The sequence below is a fragment of the Scyliorhinus torazame genome, chromosome 19 (genome assembly GCF_047496885.1).
Source record: "Scyliorhinus torazame isolate Kashiwa2021f chromosome 19, sScyTor2.1, whole genome shotgun sequence".
NCBI classification, from domain to species: Eukaryota; Metazoa; Chordata; class Chondrichthyes; order Carcharhiniformes; family Scyliorhinidae; genus Scyliorhinus; species Scyliorhinus torazame.
In genome coordinates this window covers 120126175-120145106 of record NC_092725.1, presented here as the reverse complement: position 1 = coordinate 120145106, position 18932 = coordinate 120126175, and the positions used below count along the sequence as shown (strand labels likewise).

Sequence of the window (18932 nt, the reverse complement as noted above, 5' to 3'; positions counted from 1 at the left end):
ATGGAAAAATATAGTTACAGAGATCATTAGGTATTTTGTGAGCAGCATCATCACTCTGCCAGCGATTGCAGAATCCAAGCCAGTGTTATTTAAATTCCCCACTATCAAAACAAGGTCCTGAAAATGCTATTGACCAAAGCTGGCAAACAAAACAACCCAACTGCAATATTAATCAAAATGTTAACCTTTTTAAAATAAATTATTGCATCAAAACGTTTCAAAATGTTAACAAAGCATTGGTAGGGGCTGGTTTAGCTCAGTGGGCTAGACAGCTGGTTTGTGATGCAGAACAAGGCCAGCAGCGCGTGTTCAATTCCCGTACCAACTGAGAATTCTGAATTCTCCCTCCGTGTACCCGAACAGGTGCTGGAATGTGGCGACTAGTGGCTTTTCACAGTAACTTCATTGCAGTGTAAATGTAAGTCAATTTGTGACAATAAAAAGATTATTAATAACAATAATAATCGCTTATTGTCACAAGTAGGCTTCAATGAAGTATTATTATTATTTATTTCTAGGAGGGTAGAATTCAAAAGTAGTGGTGAAGTTCTGTTCAATTTGTATAGGACTTTGATTTGACCATGATTAGGGCACAATCTATCCGAATGGCAGCAGTGTCCCATTATGAGCGCAATTAGCCGGGTATTTCCCCGCTGAGGCCACATTTAGTCTTGTTTGGTGCAGTGAGGAGGTCCACTCGCCAGAACCCCTCAGTGCAGGAGGAGATCGAGATGCCATTTAAAAATGACACCGGATCTCTCGACCCCCTGACGTGACCCCCGACCCCCCCCCAACGCCCCAATTCACCATCAAGGGGAGCCCCCCCCACCCCCACTCCATGCGCCCCACGACACCCAAGTGCCAGCCTGGCACTGCAAAGGGGCCCAGGTGCACTGCCAAGCTGGTAGGGGCACTGCCAGGGTGCCAGGCTGGCATTGTGCCCGCACCTGGGATCAGGCCCGGTTTATTCTGAGGTGGGGTGCGGGGAAGAGCCGTGGCCCCTATTGTAGGTGAGTTGGCACTTTGGGGGGCTGGAGGCCGCGTCGGAGGGTCGAAAGATCTCCTCCTGCACTGAGGAGTCCTGGCGAGTGGAGGTCCTGAGTGCAGAAAACAGGACTAAGTTCAGCCTCGGCGGGACATTCACCATTGAGACCCTGAAATGAAAGACTCTCATTCGATACCATGGTCTTTCTAGGCACTGTGAGCGCCAGGAAAACCCGACACGGGATTGTTGCAATTTGGTTGGAACGTGCCCACCAAGTGTAAACTTCACTATGTGCTGCATCATTGCCCCTGGGACTTCAACAAGTTAAAATAGCAATACCAGCCTCCAAGCTCCTCTAATAACTCCAGTAGAAATTATTCTGCAACTAACCTGAAAGTAGTTGGATGATCCATTTAAATAGCACTGGTGTGGGGAAGGGGTGCTATTTCCTACTGTTGAACATATATTGAGCTGTTTATGATTAAGAGTTAACAGGAGCATTGAAAGTGAAAATGCACCAAAACGTCAAATAACACTACACACTGAATCACACCACGATCAGCTTAAACGCTGCATACTTCTGCGAATGCTCCAAGTACTCATGCTAACAACTAGCCAAAATGGCATTCATTACTGCCCACACAGGATGTGTGCAGGGGCAGCACAGACACCATTTTGAATGTTGAGTGACCAAAAAATACAGGCGTTATACAATTGCATTTTGCAGCCTGTATTTCCTTAACCAATCATATCGAAGTGTTCAAAAATAAATGGCACAAGGACTGAGAAGAACAAGTCACTCCACAGTTTTGTAATATATAAATACACACACACACACACACACATATATATATTTAGTAAATTGTAAAAACTGGACAAATGCTTTAAAATGACTCAAGCCATTGTTAGTTATGACTCAAGCCATGGTTGGCTAAATGGAACATTCTGGCATTCAGAGAAACTGCCACTGCATTATCTCTGAAGAGGCACGAACGACCCAATGAGTTGCTGAAGACAATGAGTTCCAAGGGAATTATACAAAGGCTATTTACATTTCTTAAGCCAGGCCTGGCCAAGTGTAAGGGTCCCTCCAGTTTGTTTCCTGTTTATTCCCTTATTTCCCCTTTCTTTCATTTTCCTATTACAATTTTGATCCATGGAAGATTAATGGACCTGTGACTTCAAGAAAAGTGGCTTGTGCCTTTAATTCAAACAGAAGGATCCAGAAGGCTGTGCTGTTTTAAGCTGGTGATTGTAGATCGGCTAACCTCAGTGCTGACTCGATTTGATTGACTTGGCTGGTGACCACCGAATGAAAAGGCTGTATTCTGCCTGGTAACAGGCAGTAATTGGATCTGTTTACACTAAAATGGTTTAGGGACCTGAGGATGCTTCAGTTTCACTTTAGCAGCTGAGAGAGATAATCTCTCTTTTTCCCACTGGTTTCCTCCAGAAATACAGTGTTTTCTGAACTGGCAGAACTCCTGAATGAATCTGTTTACAGAAGAAACATTGCAGGCTGTGGAGAAAAGGTTCAGAATCTGAGAACTATTCAGAAAAGACCATGTGCAAAGAGACCAGAATCTGATCACCCGCTCTCTGTGAACAGGCTGTTGTGAAGCCAAAGGCCTCTCCTGGAAAAGCTGTAAGATATACTGCTGAACTGCAAAGAATATCATTATGGGCTGTAGGCAAAAGACTTTAAACCACACTCATACTGTGAAGAAGGTGCTGAAAAGAACTCATCATCTGAAGCAAGAACTCTTACCTTGATAACTTAATACTTATTATTTTTCACACCTTTCCACCCCTCTGTGTTTGGCTGTCTTATGTGTGTAGGTAGAGGGTTGGACAAGTAAATGGGTTAGTAGGTTAGCTTGCTTGTTATCCAACTGTAATTACTGCATGTTTCATCTTTGTTCCTGTTACAGAGAAACAGTAATTGTGTTTCAACTTACAAAACTGGTGACTGAAATTATTCGGCAGCCAAGGGACAAAGATTTACATCATTCTTATCAGAATTATTGGTCAATTCACTTGTGTTGTGATTCCAGGCCGAGTGCAGCTGAAATTGATCATGCATTTGCCCAGGGTGCCATAATGCAAGGGAGATGGCCAGTCTGTTATTACAAAGGTCACTGAAATCCCACACCTCCTCCCCCTCTCAATCTCACCCCTCAATCTAGTGGAATCTATAATATTGCCTTGTGCAATTGAAACTCAGTCTGCCATCTTCCATCTAGCAAGCAGCGCTCAGAATCAGAGCTCTTTCCAGGTCTTTCCATCTAAGCCGTTTCTACTGGAACCTCTGTACCATTAGCTATAAGACTAATTCTCCGCTGTGCACCCATCCCACTGTGAAAGCCAATCCGACTGGTAAAGTGAAGTATCCAGCATCAGTTTCCGACTGCTGGACTCTGTGAAGGGATACGCCATTGGACTTTTGCTTCTGGGCTCACATTGAACAATAATTCTTATTTTTCCCTGTGGTCTTTCCTCTGTACCTCTTCCATTTCTTTATTTTCTTTTAATGTTTGAATGCAAAAAAAAGGGGGCAGACATTGTGAGCTTGCTTCCCTCTTTTGAATGTGTCTAAAATAAACGAACCCTCTGAATTCACCCTATCTCAAGTTTGTTTTGGGGTTATTAATAAGAATTAGACCACACCAAAACTGAGGGGTTGGGAAAAAATCCACTGCTTACAAATAGGGAAATCAGAATAGAAACATATCTGTTATGGACTTCGGATGGGGGCCAGGGGTTAGGCATGGGGAGAAGTCTAATTTGTTTAAATTAAACCCTCTCCAGTCCCTTACAGTGATATAGGCGATGGACCAATATGCAGTTTAAATTATTTGTTTTTTTAGTTCTTCAACAACATTTAAAAACCGACAGAATGAATTCCACTGCTGCAATGGTTAATCATCAGTGCTGGAGAGGTAATTTGACAGTAATCAAAACTTAGCACACTGCTTAAAAAGGATACTTAGACTGAAATGTCAGTTTACTTCATATTGCCATTGAAATACACAACTTCACATTGTTCAATATACTCCAATAGGCAGCGGAAAAGCTGACGACAAAGTCAGCAACTCCGAGAGTTTTCCCTTTTACCAGGATCTGTATTATCTTCAGTTTACTGCGTAATTTCTGAAGAAATAATGGTTTCAATGGCCTCGCCAGTAGTTTGACAGTAATCTCCGGCTCAATTTTTCTGCTTGATATTACGAAGGGTACATCAGCAAGTCTCCATATTGATAACTCTGGAAGATAAAATGATCTACCTGCAAAGCATTCAATTCCTTTTGTCTGTGACTTTTCCAAATCTCGCAGAGAATCTCAGGTTACTGCAATGCTGATCAAAATTACCTTACTTTTTTTTTTGCAATATTTGCCCTGCTTTGAAGACCATGAAAGACTGCAGCATGTCTTGTGCAAAATCCCCGTGCTTCTCAGTCAACAGATCCCCTCCAGCAGAGACTTAATGTATCTGATTTGTCAATGTCATCACCGCTGCTAATCTCTTCTCAACCCACGTCAGCTTTCAGGCCTGAAAACTATTCATTCTGTAATGCGTTTGCAGTTTGAATCTGCTGGCTGGGAACAGAAGTTCATTTGAAAATAATGGAGAGAAAGCATTTGCTTTCAGTTCAGACGGCAAGAGTAATAAAATGTTTTTTTTTTTTAAATTGATATAATTCTCCAAAATTTGCTTGGATGGCCAATTTTATCAGCAAAGCAATTTCAAAAATGAATGAATGAATGGCTCAAAAAAGCAAATATTGAATTGTACAATGTTCAAAATATGCTATATCATTGTGTAATAGATCATTCATTCAGAAAGGTACTGAAGCCTTTTGAAAGAATTACAGATAGTCACATTGGAGGATAAACTGGGACAGTATATAAATGAGTGCTGCATAGATTGTCAGCTAGTTTACTTTTGTCCCTTGAGCAACAAAACTAAATTTAGAATTTCAACAATCAACATTTCTTTTCCCCCCTGCTGCACACTGAATCAGAATTGTAAAATTATAAGCCAGGACGTTATTATTTTGTCTTGGGTATCTTATTTCAAATCTTATATTTGACTGGCATTCAAACTTCGGGTTTTTTTTTGCTGGCAGAGGACAAATCGTTTCACTTCTCCATGTCCCATAGCGGGGAGAGGGAAATCGAGCATACATTTAGGCAAGGTTTTGTTCTGCACTAATCAACTGAGTCCTAGGATAGCAGTGAAAGCCTCTCTGTAAATGTCACCAAGCTATCCCTCCAATCGGGGAAGAGTGGGAATGCATTGCAGGAAAAAGTAGGCATAATCGACAAGAATCTTCAAAAAGCTATTTAATGTAGGTGCACTGATAAGGTTAGGGAAGTTGCCTCAACATAATTTAATCCTCCAAGATACATGGACAAGTTATCTTATTCAGGAGAGATAGTGCTGCCCTTGTTTTTTGCTCAAGATAAGTTATTTACAGTATTATGTTGCGTTTAGATGCTGTAAAACATGATAAAGGTTGACCACGTTGTATACTTACTGTGAACATGCTTATCTTTACAATAAGCACACATAATTGGCTGAAATTATGGTCTATGTACTTGGTTGTGAATTGACTTCTAATTGATGGTACATTTGCAAATTTTACACATTCAACGCAGAATGTGAAATAAGAAAAGTGATATATAAAGAAAAATTAAAAAGAGGGTGATTTCTTGGGAGTTTCACTTCTTCATAACTATTTTCTCTACATGCTCCTTGTATGGACCCCAAATAGAAAACTTGATAGGTGGGGTTCATGTTACTTTAACTCAGCCAGGCAAATTTGTCATGGGAAAGTAAGATTTAATTAGTTCTGATTAAAAGTCAGTGTTGGAACGTTGACCTACCTGTTTATTTTACATGCTGAGGCTACAAAAGGTTAATTTGAACCTTAAGTTGCCAGGCAGAAAATTAGTGCAACAGATCGGCTGCCTGCTTTACATTTCATGCAATCACCCAAAGTTAAATATGCTTAAGTCATAAAGTGGTGCAGAAGAGGAAGAGGAGAGGTGGAGAGCTGAGTTGCTCATTGTACACCAGTTTAATTTTCCCTTTCATAAACTTAGTGGAGAGGTAAATCAGGAAGGGAATATAAGGGTGAATCTCAAAGCATTTTATTCATATGTAAAAAGCAAGAGGTTGGCCAGGGAAAGAATTGGACCACTTAAGGACAGTGGGGGGAGTCTATGTGTTGAGCTAGAGCAAATGGGCGAGATACTAAATGAGTACTTTGCATCAGTGTTCACCAAAGAAAAGGACTTTGTGGAAGATGATTCTTGGGTAGGGTGTGTGGACAGTCGGGGTCATGTTGACATCGAAAAGGAGGAGGTATTGGGTGTTTTAAAAGGCATTAAGGTAGATAGGTCTCCTAGGCTGGATGGGATTTACCGAAGAATACTGAGGGAAGCAAGGGATCAAATTGCTGGGGCCTTGACTGCCATCTTTGTTTCCTTATTGGCAACAGGTGTGATACCAGAGGACTGGAGAATAGTTAATGAGGTACCGCTGTTTCAGAAAAGAAGCAGGAATAATCCAGGAAACTATGGCCGGTGAGTCTCATGTCAGTAGTAGGTAAATTATTGGAGCGAATTCTCAGGGACAGGATTTAAACCCATTTGGAAACAAATGGACTCATTAACGATAGACAGCATGGTTTTGTAAAGGGGAGGTCGTGCCTCACTAACCTGATCGAGGTTTTTGAGGAAGTGACTGATGTGTTGGGTGTTCCGGGATCACATACAGGTCATCAACACTTGAAATAGTGCAACACTATTTTATTGAATCATTAACTGTTTAAACATACTCAGACTGTGGGTTAATACGATACTAGCTTTAACTAAAGATCTTTGCCTTGTTCTAACCAGTCGATGCACTCAGCACATGGTGAATGTCTGTGTTACAGGCTGTGAGCTCTGTCCTCCTAGCTAGCTGCAACTCGAATGAGCGGGAACTCTGATGCCCCCTGTCTTTATAGTGCGTGTGCTCTCACTGGTGATTGGCTTCGGTGTTGTGTGTGTTGATTGGTCCCACTGTGTGTCCATCAGTGTGTGTCTGCACCATGATATACTGGTGTATATTATGACAGTGACAAAGATGATTGATGAAGGAGGGCGGTGGAGGTTGTTTACATGGACTTCAGTAAAGCCTTTGATAAGTTGCCTCATGGTAGACTGGTACAAACGGTGGTCACACGGGATCAGAGGTGATACAGGCCATGTTGCAGGATGACAGAATGCTGGCGGAAGGCAGATCACTTGCAGGTAGGTCTAAGAAGTGCTAATATCCCACCACTCCTGGTATCATGATGTGCTGGATACAGATGGATACAGAACTGGCTCAGTCACAGAAGGCAAAGGGTAGCAGTTGAAGGGTGTTTTTCTGAATGGAAGGTTGTGACTAGTGGTATTCCACAGGGATCTATGCTAGGGCCCCTGTTGTTTGTAGTAGATATAAACGGTTTGGAGGAAAATGTAGCTGGTCTGATTAATAAGTTCACGGATGACATCAAGGTTGGTGGAGTGGCAGATAGTGTTGAAGATTGCCATAGGATACAGCAGGACATAGATAGGTTGGAGACTTGAGCAGAGAAATGGCAAATGGAGTTTAATCCAGACAAATGTGAGGTAATACATTTTGGTAGGTCTAACATCGAGGAGAAATATACCGTGAATGGCAAAACTCTTAGGAATATAGAAAGTCAGAGAGATCTGGAGATCTGGGCGTGCAGGTGCACAGATCTTTGAAAGTGGCAACACAAGTGGACAAGGTAGTCAAGAAAGCATACAGAATGCTTGTCTTCATTGGGCGGGCATTGAGTATAAAAACTTGCCAGTCATGCTACAGTTGTAGAGAACCTTGATAAGGCCGCACTTGGAATATTGTGCACAATTCTGGTCGCCACACTACCAGAAGGATGTGAAAGCTTTGGAGAGGGTGCAAAGGAGGTTTACCAGGATGTTGCCTGGTCTGGAGGGTGTTTTCTATGCTGAGAGGCTGAATAGACTTGGGCTGTTTTCATTCGACAAACAGACGTTAAGGGGTGACCTGATAGAGTTCTACAAGATTATGATGGGCATGGATAGAGTGGAGGGGAATGCATTCTTTACGAGGGTGGAGGGGTCAGTCACCGGGGGCATAGGTTTAAGGTCCGTGGGGCAAAGTTTACAGGAGATGTGCGAGGCAGATTTCTTTTACACAGAGGGTGGTGAGTGCCTGGAACGCATTGCCAGGAGAGGTTGTGGAAGCAGATATATTAACGGCATTCAAAGGGTATCGAGGGATGTGGCACAAGGAAGTGCTGAGGGTTTTGTCCAAGGATGGTATCATGATCGGTACAGGCTTGGAGGGCCGAAGGGCCTGTTTCAGTGCTTTATTGTTCGTAGTGCTTTGTTTTTTGTTCTTTGTTCTTTATAACTGGTGGTCAATCCACTACTTCCGATCTTCTACTACTTCTGATCTTTAATTTTATTATTCTCAGATGCCTTTAAGGAATATCAGAATTACATCACTAGAAGGAAAATGTGTCATGTGATCCAGGCTCAGTCTCCTTTGCTTTGAACAGAGCACACACACGCAGCTCTGACTAAACATGAACATGTATTGTAAGTAGTTATACTTCTTCGGAAGGGGCCAAAATATCTTTAGAAAGAAAGGGGGATTTTGTAATATAGCTTAAAGGGATACCAGCATGACGTCACTCAAAGGGAAATGTGTCATGTGACCCCGTCTTTATTTCGCTTTAGTTTTGAACAGAGCACACACACAACTTTGATGCCTCAAAATTTATACCTATATATAACTTTTTGCCTAGTCTTGACACATGAACCTGGCATGTTTACCCAATCCCTCACAGATGATTGATGACTTGTGTCTTTTATATAGCAAATAAGATGAAGGTATTCGATCATTATAATAACACAACACTTAAGTGTGTAAACATGTTTCATATGAAGTTAACATTCAGCTGTTCACTTTTTGTTGCAAAGGGTTAATATTACAGTAACACGGTTACTCCTTATATCTGCAATGTTATTATCAGTTTCAAAATCAATATGCCACCTAACATCATTTCTGACCTGGAAAGACTAATTTCCCTGCACCGGTAAGCTGTTTAAGAGTTATCTCATTTTCACACTAAAATCTTCAATCAATTCAAATAATGATATTTTTAGTTATTGATTAAAAAAATCAAGCATTGCAGATTGCTACATGTACAGAACTATTGTTATTTTGACAAAGAAAACTATTTTACGTTGACACGATTAATGGTTATATCTAATGTGCCTCAACTTATCAACATATGAAGAACTGCAGAGTAAAGTATCTCCTCACCTATCTATATATTTCTTGCCAGAGTAGATTATGATGTTCATGTTCATTACTTGTGCCATCTCCAATTTGGAATTCAGTCCATTTTAAAAGGAGCTTCAATCAGGCAGATGCAGGCAGGAGTTAATAAAATGGTATGCAAAAATATGTGCAAATTTTATCAACTTGTCATCAGTAATAAAGATAAATGTTGTGTGGAGAAATCCACTATCTGCAAATCTTATAATATTTCCTTTCACATTCCACAGCAGCAGAAACTGCTGAACTATCACAAAATAAAGCTATTCAATCTTGTGTATATAATACAATAGAAGACTGAAATATGCGCACTTGGTGAAATAAAAATGCTCAGTTTTACTGGCAGGATTTGGGATTTTAAGTGAGCTGTCTTTTATCAAGTAGACACAAATTCACATGAGGCATATAAATTGGGTTTGGAATCAAACATTTACATAGCACACCCACATGCATAAGAATTTGATCTTTTAAGTCGAGATAAAAAGAAATGTTACAGATGCTGGAAGTCTGGCAACGCACAGCAGGTCAATTAACACCTGAAAGAGTATAGGTGAACATTGCATGTCCAACCTTCATTGGGACCCTCATCAGTTCTGATTAAAGGTCAGTGTAGGAATCTTGACCGAAACTGTTTCTTTTCCATGTTGCTTGGCCTGCTGTGTGCTTCCACCACTCCCGGGTTCTTCCTGCTACATCTATAGCATTGTGCTGACCTCCTCTTGTGGCAGGGTTTTGTATTTTAGACTCATTGAAAGAGGTGCGCAAGAAGAAAGTCAGTTTGATCTGACTTGAGGAGACAAGGGGAAAAAAAATCCTTTCCACTCACTGAGCAGATGAAAGGGAAACTGCAGGGCTGTGACCGCAGGCACCAGGCCATTCATGCTTCCCATGTGCATCTGTGTGTCACTGTAAAGTTTCCGGAAGAAGCTTTGCATGAAAATCTACATTCTTTGAAATAAATTGGCCCCTGCAATGTTTCCAAGGTGGGGGGGGGAATTAAAAATGAGACTAGCTGCCTGCCAACAGACGTCAGCGCAGAACTAACTCCCAAGCAGACAGTAATTTATCAAGAACTATTAGCAACGCAGAAAATCTGAGTTTCCATCAACTTCATTTTGTGATCTCCCATTACAAGGCCTTATAGTCCTTCTGAGGTCAGAGATCAATGACATTTTGTGTGAGCATTTATCTGATCCCGAATGATAAAACCCAGGCTCAGGCGAAGTATCTTTCCGTATGCCTCTAAAGCAAGAATCACAGGTGCTCATATAAATGTCTGAAACTGTTGCCGTAGAAACTAGACACAAAGATTATTAAATTCCACTCATACCCTGGATGCAGTTTACACATTGCGGCTCTCAACACCAATATTGGGGGCATATTTTAGAACTGTACAGCAGTGACAAACCTGTCCTGTTAATCTGTTGCTGACTGCGCATTTACTTATCAGCTCCTCTGTCTTATGAATGATTTGTTTATCTCCTGCATGGACTTTATTGGAGTTTATTCCTCTCTCGTCATTCTCACTGTCAATCTCTGAGGTGGGGTACGATTTAAGTACCACATTGCGGCAGACGGGAATCTGGATGCGCCGGTTAAATAACGGGAAAGGCCAAAATCAAGAAACGCGCAAATTAGTTTGACATCTAAGCGACCTGCTCCCAATGGCGAGTTCCGGATCACTCCCAATATGGTGGGCATATCATTGACTGCAATTAGCACTCATTTTCGACTCAGTAGAGTTGTGACCTCCTGGGAATTAAGCGGCTCCCCAGCAGTAAATCACAAGGGGTGCTGTTTAGTTCTCCAAGCGTGAAGCTGGTGCAGTGCACGATGAGGGGATCTGAGGAGGTCAGTAGCCATTTCCATCTTGGGGCATGCAGCTTTAGGGTACTGGAGCTACTGCCTCAGTGCTAGGAGGGTTTGGGCTAGGACGGGGGGGGGCTGAAGCATTCCAAGTCGGGGGTGCCCCTGGTCAGGGATTGGGGGGGGGGGGCGGCGTTCACGAGACTTTTAGTCTGTGAGACCTTCAAGCCATCTTTTAATATAAGAGGGAAGGATCATTTTGTCTGACATGAACAATTCACTTGAGACAGATAATTTGGGTTAAGGGGCAATGAATCCTCACCTCTGTGGCAGACCGACCTCGCTGTTGGTGACTGCTCTCTCCTCTCTCAACCCCGTGACCTCCAAGGCCTGTTCCTCACAGGGGATGAGGACTTTGATCTGAGGTACCCTTTGACGCCTATTATGGGCTATTTGCTCATGCGGGGACAAAGAGAGGGCATTGTGAGCTGCACGCTTGATGGATCGGGGGGCATGTGTGGGTACTGCCACTGGACATGAAGGGGTTATGCCGGTGGGTGCCTGGAGCTACTGAGAAACAATCACAAAGGTTGGATGTGGGGAGAGTATGAGGTGTCAGCCAGTGATTGGGGGGATTGGGATTTTGAGGCGTAGCAGGGGGAACTGCTGCCAGGAGAGGTGGTAATTTACCCCTGCAGCTCGGTGGAGGTCGTTGGTATTCTCCAAACATTGGACATTGGTCCTTCTGGTCATGGTGCCCGAACTGACAGCCACTCCCACAGCCTCCCAGCTGGTCTGGGTGCCCCTGCTGCTGGCCCTCTGACCTCCTCGGGGGAACAGGATGTCCCGACTCACATCCACATTGTCCAGAAACCTGGCCAGGTTGGCATCACCAAAGCGAGGAACAGGTCTGCACGCTGCCATGATTGTGTGTTCTCTGAGTGAGTGCTGAGGGAGTATTCATAAGCAGCTCCCCCTGCCTCCATTGATAGCGGCGATACGCTGAGGTGTGAGTCCTGCGAATCAGCCAGTAATGGTGAGAATCTCGCGGGGGCTCATTTCCAGCACTAAGCGATGTTAAAGATGGGCCGCAATCTCGCCAATGCAGCTATCGAGTAACACCCTGCCTATCACGCCCAAAATGACACTTAGAAATGTTTCCATTGAATTGCGCTCTTTGTGTTCTGATCTCATTTAAAGAAGCATGCCCCTCCCCACGCAATGTGAATGCTCAAGTAATCAGTAACAAAACATTCAGTAGAATTGCCCTCCACTGACCAATCCATTCCACTCGCAACTCTACAAAGAGCATTGAAAAGAGACACATAAGATTGCACTCATACTTCAGGCTGTAGGAACAGTGCCTACTTTGCTTCAAATTGACACTAAGTGGTTGTTATGCGAGCCCAGAGTCAAACCCAACCCAATTCCAAAGATGTTGCAAGTCACTCTCCTGGGCTTCAATTATACATCTTTTTTTCCTTCTTCTTTCATGTGATCTGGGTGCCACTGGCAAAGGCTGGCACATGTGAACTGAACATTGAAGAGGATGCAAAAGAGTCAACCACATGTAGGCCAGGCTGGGTAATGGGCTGGCAGATTCCATTTCCTGAAGGGACATTAGTGAACTGGATGGGTCTCTGCAACAATTGATAATAGTTGCCGTGGCCACCATTTCTGAGAGATCTCCTTTCTTCAGCAACATACCAAGTTGCTGCTTGAACTCACTTACTCCTTTAGTCTTCCCGAGTAATTATTCTCTCTTTTCAAGTGAAATTGTTCTTCACAAATTAACTTTTTTCCTTTTCTTCTGGGCATTTTTTTACTCTTTGGGTGCGACCTTCCCAAAAGAGAACAAAGTTCCTTCGCGAGCGCAGTGCCGAGGAACACATGGCGGTCCAACGCTACTCATGTTGGATAAGGGGCCTGAACGGGGAACGCGCGGCCGAGGACGCACATCGCCCCGATTTTTTACAACGGGGAGTTCTGCTCGCCGGGACTGCCGGTAGTAGCAAGAGATCGGGATGCCATTTAAAAATAGCGTCCCGATCTCCGAGGCCCACAAATAAAATCCCTGACATTCCCCCACCCCGAACGCAACATATTGTGTGACTTGGGGGGGGGGGGGGGGTGCAGTGACCCAGACGATTGCGGTAGAAGGGGACATGGAAGGGGACGTCAAATTGTGTTGTGGGGGGGTGGGGGGGGGCACGGGGACCAGCTGCTTGACCTCACTATTGGGCTGCCTGCTCAAAGTGGCACCTGATAGCGGAATCCCTTGTCAATCCCTCACATGGCGAAGAATTGTGACTCGCTTCCTGATTCACGCTCCCAGCGTGAGCCCAAATCAGGTGCGATTCAGCTCCGGCGGGATTCTCCACCGGCGGGATTCTCCGTTCCGCCACGCAACCCAGCCCATGGGTTTCCAATGGCACGGGTGACTACAACGGGAAAATCCATTGGCTGGCGGCGGGAACGGAGAATCGCACTGCCAGCAATGGCGTGCCGCCAGGAAACACGCGGCTGGGGAAGCGGAGACTTCACTCCTTGCTCTTTGCCGTGTAATTCACCCAGAACTGACTTCGTCACTACAAAAGATTGACAAATTTGAAGCACAAATTCCATGCCGTACCAATTGAGTTTCGCTATTTTTCTTGCTCGCTGTGCTGGAAGAGGGCCTGATCACCAAAAACGCTTGTGATCTCAGATCAAATTAATCCCCATGTGAATTTCTCCTATTTGCGCTGAATTTCAAGCCCAGTGGCGGAGTTTTCCCCCAAAATTGCAAAGTGTCAGATTCTGATTGAAAACCAGTGTGTTTCTCTCAGACAGTCAGGTGCTCTCTACAGATCTTCTGACACTTCATCAAAATAAAGCAAGAGGCGTGTTATGCGTTGTATCTCTGGCGGGGCAGGGCAAACCCGGGTACACAGAGGTTGGGATGTCCTTTAAAAAGGGAGACCCGATCTCAATGTGGAAGTAAAGGCCCCACCACCATCACTGGCATCAGGGCTTCAGTGCCCAGCCACCACCAGGGTCGGTATTAGGATTTGGTGTGAACCACCCCAATGGGGTTCCCTGCAGGCCTCAACCCCTGGCCCTACCGCTACCACAACCTGGCAGTGCCAACTTGGCAGTGCCATGTTGCCAGGTTGGCCGTGCCAGCGGGCAACACCAGGGCACTGCCCTGCTATATCCCTGACCACCCGGCGGCTACACTAGCCTCTGCAATGGCGGCGTGGTCATCTCAACTGCTGGTGAGCATATGATGTCCCTGGAAGATACAGCATTTTGGTGTTTTGGCCTGTTTAAATTGATTCAGATGGAAGATAATGAGATTCACGATATCGCTGTGCGTGAACCTGATTACATCACCGATGAGCGCCCTCCACCTGGGCACAAATCCTGTCAGCCATAAGGAATTTGCACCCATGCCAAGTGGGACTAGAAATTTCCCCAGTATATTTAGGATGCTAACAGTTTTCACAAGCTTTTACTTTATTTTAAATTCACTGTGAAACTTGCTGCACAATATGCACTTGGCACCTAAGTAGTAAATGGTTCTGTACTTCTTTTTAAAATCATTGTCAGTGATTTATGTTGGAATGTAGAAGCCTGTATCAAAGAGCTTACTTTTTGTAATAAATCTGTTTTTAGCTGTATAACTTAGCAATTTTAAACAAATCCAAGAATATTTTTACTGCAATTCTTTTTATGAGGAAGATTTGAAACATTGCATTGGTTCCTGCACGATTTTAAGTGGAATTTTCAAAACAAAATGGCCAAGTGTCAGATTCAGACTGAAAGTCGGCGAGTTTCCCCCAGGTAAACAGGTACATTTTCCATCCAGATCTTCCCACACTTTGCCATTTTAAAGCAGAGAGGTGTGCGTTTTGATCCGCCATTGCGAGGGCTGGCGTCTAAAGATGCTGGCAAGTCCAGCTCCGCAGAGATTGTGGCGCCACATTTAAAGGGCGCACAACCTCAATTCAACGTTAAAGAACCCCCATTTCCCCAACATCGGCACCCCCACCGCCCCCCCCCCCTCCCTCCTCCATTCGCCGACATTGACGCCCCCCATCACCCTCTCCCCCCTATTCGCCGGCACTGGGTCCCATCCAACCCCCGTCGCCCTCCCCCACGGGAAGTGAACCCCACTACAAGGCCGCCTACAGTCTCCGCCCTCTGCAAGTCCTGTGCCAACCTGTACGTGCCAACCAGCATGCAGTGCCAGGGCTCTGCCAATTCCCTGAACATGAATGTGCCACACTGGCCTCTGAGCCACCGGTGTGGTCATCATGTCTGGTGTCCATTTTTGGAGACCAGTAATGATTTCCACCAATGTTATGTCCTGCCGGCAGGTGGGAACATATGGCGTTCCCAGAAGATGAGGTATGAAGCCAGTTTTGAATATTTAAATGCATTTAAATAAATGGTAACTAGGTTCTTGCCATCGCTGGGCATGAACCTGGTCATAGAACATAGAACATACAGTGCAGAAGGAGACCATTCGGCCCATCGAGTCTCCACCGACCCACTTAAGCCCTCACTTCCACCCTATCCCTGTAACCCAATAATCCCTCCGAACCTTTTTGTTTGACACTAAGGGCAATTTAGCATGGCCAATCCACCTAACCTGCACGTCTTTGGACTGTGGGAGGAAACCGGAGCACCCAGAGGAAACTCACGCAGACACAGGGAAGAACGTGCAGACTTCGCACAGACAGTGACCCAGCGGGGAATCGAACCTGGGACCCTGGCGCTGTGAAGCCACAGTGATAACCACTTGTGCTACTGTGTTGCCCTTAAATCATGTTGTTGATTGGGGGTTGGTGGGGGGGGGGGGGGGGGAATGATCTGTTCTGAGATCACCAGCCCAGTGTAAATTCCATTATGGTCCTCTCACATGAGTTTCTGGCCATAAAGCGATTTGCACCTGCATCAAATAGGGTCGGAAAACATCGCCCTTTATGTTTGGTGATATGCAACTTAATTTGAGTGGAAACTTGAGTCAAAAACCACTTCTGCAAATGAGTGCAAATTATGGCCAGATTAATGATTGCTCCCAGAATGAAAACTTTTGGCCGTTGTATAAATGGTACAGTAATTGCTTACCCACAAGAAGCTCAGCCATCACATTGTTCTGAGAAATGAAAATCGCTTATTGTCACGAGTAGGCTTCAATGAAGTTACTGTGAAAAGCCCCTAGTCGCCACATTCCAGCGCCTGTTCGGGGAGGCTGGTACGGGAATTGAACCGTGCTGCTGGCCAAACTTGGTCTGCTTTGAAAAGCCAGTGTCAGATTCAGTGAGCTAAACCAGCCCCTTACGGTTAATTAAGCACAGGCACAATGCATACTGCCGAAGGGATAGTCAAGCAAACTGCTCCAAAGCTTCTGTCAAATTCGCCTGAAGCAGCAACCAGGAAGTGCAGTAAAGCAGCTCATGGATGTAGCTTCCTCTGATTTTTTTCATGTTGATCCTCTTTTCCAGTGGTAGAATTGAGACCTAGAATGTCAACGTAGCCAGGATAAAAGAATCAAGCGTGCACACCATCATGCCACATATTGGAGCTCCAATATGCCACATAATTGACAGTAGCGATGGTTATTTTATGGATTTGTTACCAGCAATAATATTTTTTGCTATTCATTCTAGGGATGTGGGTGTCGCTGGACTGGCTGGGCCGGCATTTGCTTTCCATCCCTAATTGCCCTTGAATTCAGTGGCTTGCTCAACCAATTCAGGAGGGGGCAATTAAGAGTCAACTGCATCGCTGTGTAGGTCTGGAGTCACACGTAGGCCACACCGGGTAAGGATGGCAGATTTCCTTCCCTGATGGATATTAGCGAACCAAGAGGGTTTTTACAACAACCCACAATAGTTTTGTGGTCACCATTTTGTATTGAATTCAAATTTCACATCTGCCATGGTGGGATTCGAACCCGGGACCTCAGAGCATTACCCCAGGCCTCTGGATTACTAGTCCGGTGGCAATATCACTATGCCGCCTCCCCTTCAATTGAGTAATATTCACCTCATATCTGCTTTGTTCAATACGTAGCATATAAGTGTGAGGTATTAATATTGAAAGAAAAGAAAGCCAAATTGTGGTAAATAGAAAATAGGCCATCACTGCTTTGAATCATTTTGAACAAGTTCTGAACACAGGAGCCTGGACCGGTTAAGGCCAAAGAAAAGGTGGAGTGTTGGCTCAAACATACAATTGGAGAAAACAGTGCAAAATCTGCTGCCTCTCTCATTTCTGGAGTTGTTGTGATCCAGAATGCCCTGCTTGAAAAGGTGACGGAGGCAGATGCAGCATGGCGGTTCCCAAAGGGAAGCGGAGAGATATGTGAAGAGAAAACAATAAAATAACTCCGTCCAAGAGCAGAAAAGCTGTGCCGAATAGCCTCCTGTGCTATCTCATTCTACGGCGCTCAGTTTCCATTGCTGCATTTCAGCCCTGTGCAGAGCTGTCTTTGTGGATTGCACCTCTCACCAGGAACTGCAGCATTGACATCCGCCACGGACGCGCCCGAAGAAACTGAATTGAGAATTGTGCAGATTGGCATCCAGGCGGGCAGGGTTTCCCGGCCCCTCACGCCGGCGGGATCTTCCAGTCCTGCCGCAGTCAGCGGAAATGTCAATGGCTCGCCAAGCCCGCTGCATGTTGCCCAGCACAGAGGGTGGGGTGGGAGGGTTTGGGGGGGGGGGGGCGGAGTGGGACGGGGGGGGAGCAGGGGGGGAGCAGGGGGGGGAGGGGGGGTTGAAAAACTACAGCCAAGTCTGGATGTGTTTGAGCCAGAAAACATTAATATGGATCAACCATAAAGCATCTACCAGGTCGCTTAGCCTCTCTGACCTGCAAGTAGAATATGGTAACTCCGCCTCTAAGTAGTTCAGTTTCTTCTGTCATGTCAAATACATTGGATGGAATCTTCCCCTCGGTGCACAGGGTGCTGGCGGAAGTGAGAAAACCAGCGTGCAGCTGTGCTTACCCTCCAAAGGTTTGTGCACTCTGTGCAAAATAAATCTGGGGGGTTGGGGGTGGGGGGGGGTTCACCGTCGTTCTGGAAGGGTGGGGCCTGAGAGATCCGGCAAACCTTTAAAGGGCTCCCTGATCTGCATGAAAAAAAAAACTCCCCCCACTCCCCACGGACACAGGGGAACCCCCCCCCCCCCACCATCACACAAGCATTGCAACGACCCCCCCCACAAGCATTCTGTTTCTCTCTCCACAGATGCTGCCAGACCTGCTGAGTTTACCCAGCATTCTCTGTTTTTAGTTCAGATTTCCAACATCTGCAGTATTTTGCTTTTATTCAATAAAGCCTGTCACCTGATTGGCTATCGCTCTCTTATTTATCACAGAATCAATGAATCTTTACATTGCAGAAGGAGGCTTTCTGGCCCATGTCTGCACCACACTCTGAAAGAGCACTCTATCTAGGCCTATTCCCATCCCCTGCCCTATCCCCATAACCCCACATAACCTGTACAGCCCTGGACACTGAGAGGCAATTTTAATCACTGCCAATCCACGTAACCTGCACATCTTTGATCACCCGAAGGAAACCCACGCAGACACTGGGAGAAAGTGCAAACTCCTCACAGTCAGCCAAGGCCGGAATTGAACCCGGGTCACCAGTGCTGTGAGGCAGCAGTGCTAACCACTATGCCACCGAGCCACCCTTTCCATCAGAGCTCTGATTTCATTACAACTCTCCCCGTGTCTCTCCATTATACCATCACT

At 45.0% G+C, this 18932-nt stretch overlaps 1 protein-coding gene across 3 annotated transcripts in view; it reads right to left on the bottom strand.

Annotated features, from left to right (window-relative positions):
* mgat4c (mgat4 family member C) overlaps positions 1 to 18932 on the bottom strand; it is a 502975-nt gene that overhangs the window by 462116 nt on the left and 21927 nt on the right. The window contains exon 1 of one of the 3 annotated variants that reach the window (XM_072485123.1): positions 4270 to 4361. The exons of the other annotated variants lie outside the window; for them this stretch is intronic. The gene's annotated coding sequence lies outside the window, so the exon portion shown is untranslated. Of the gene's footprint in view, positions 1 to 4269; positions 4362 to 18932 lie in introns of those variants that run through there. 3 annotated transcript variants of the gene reach the window in all.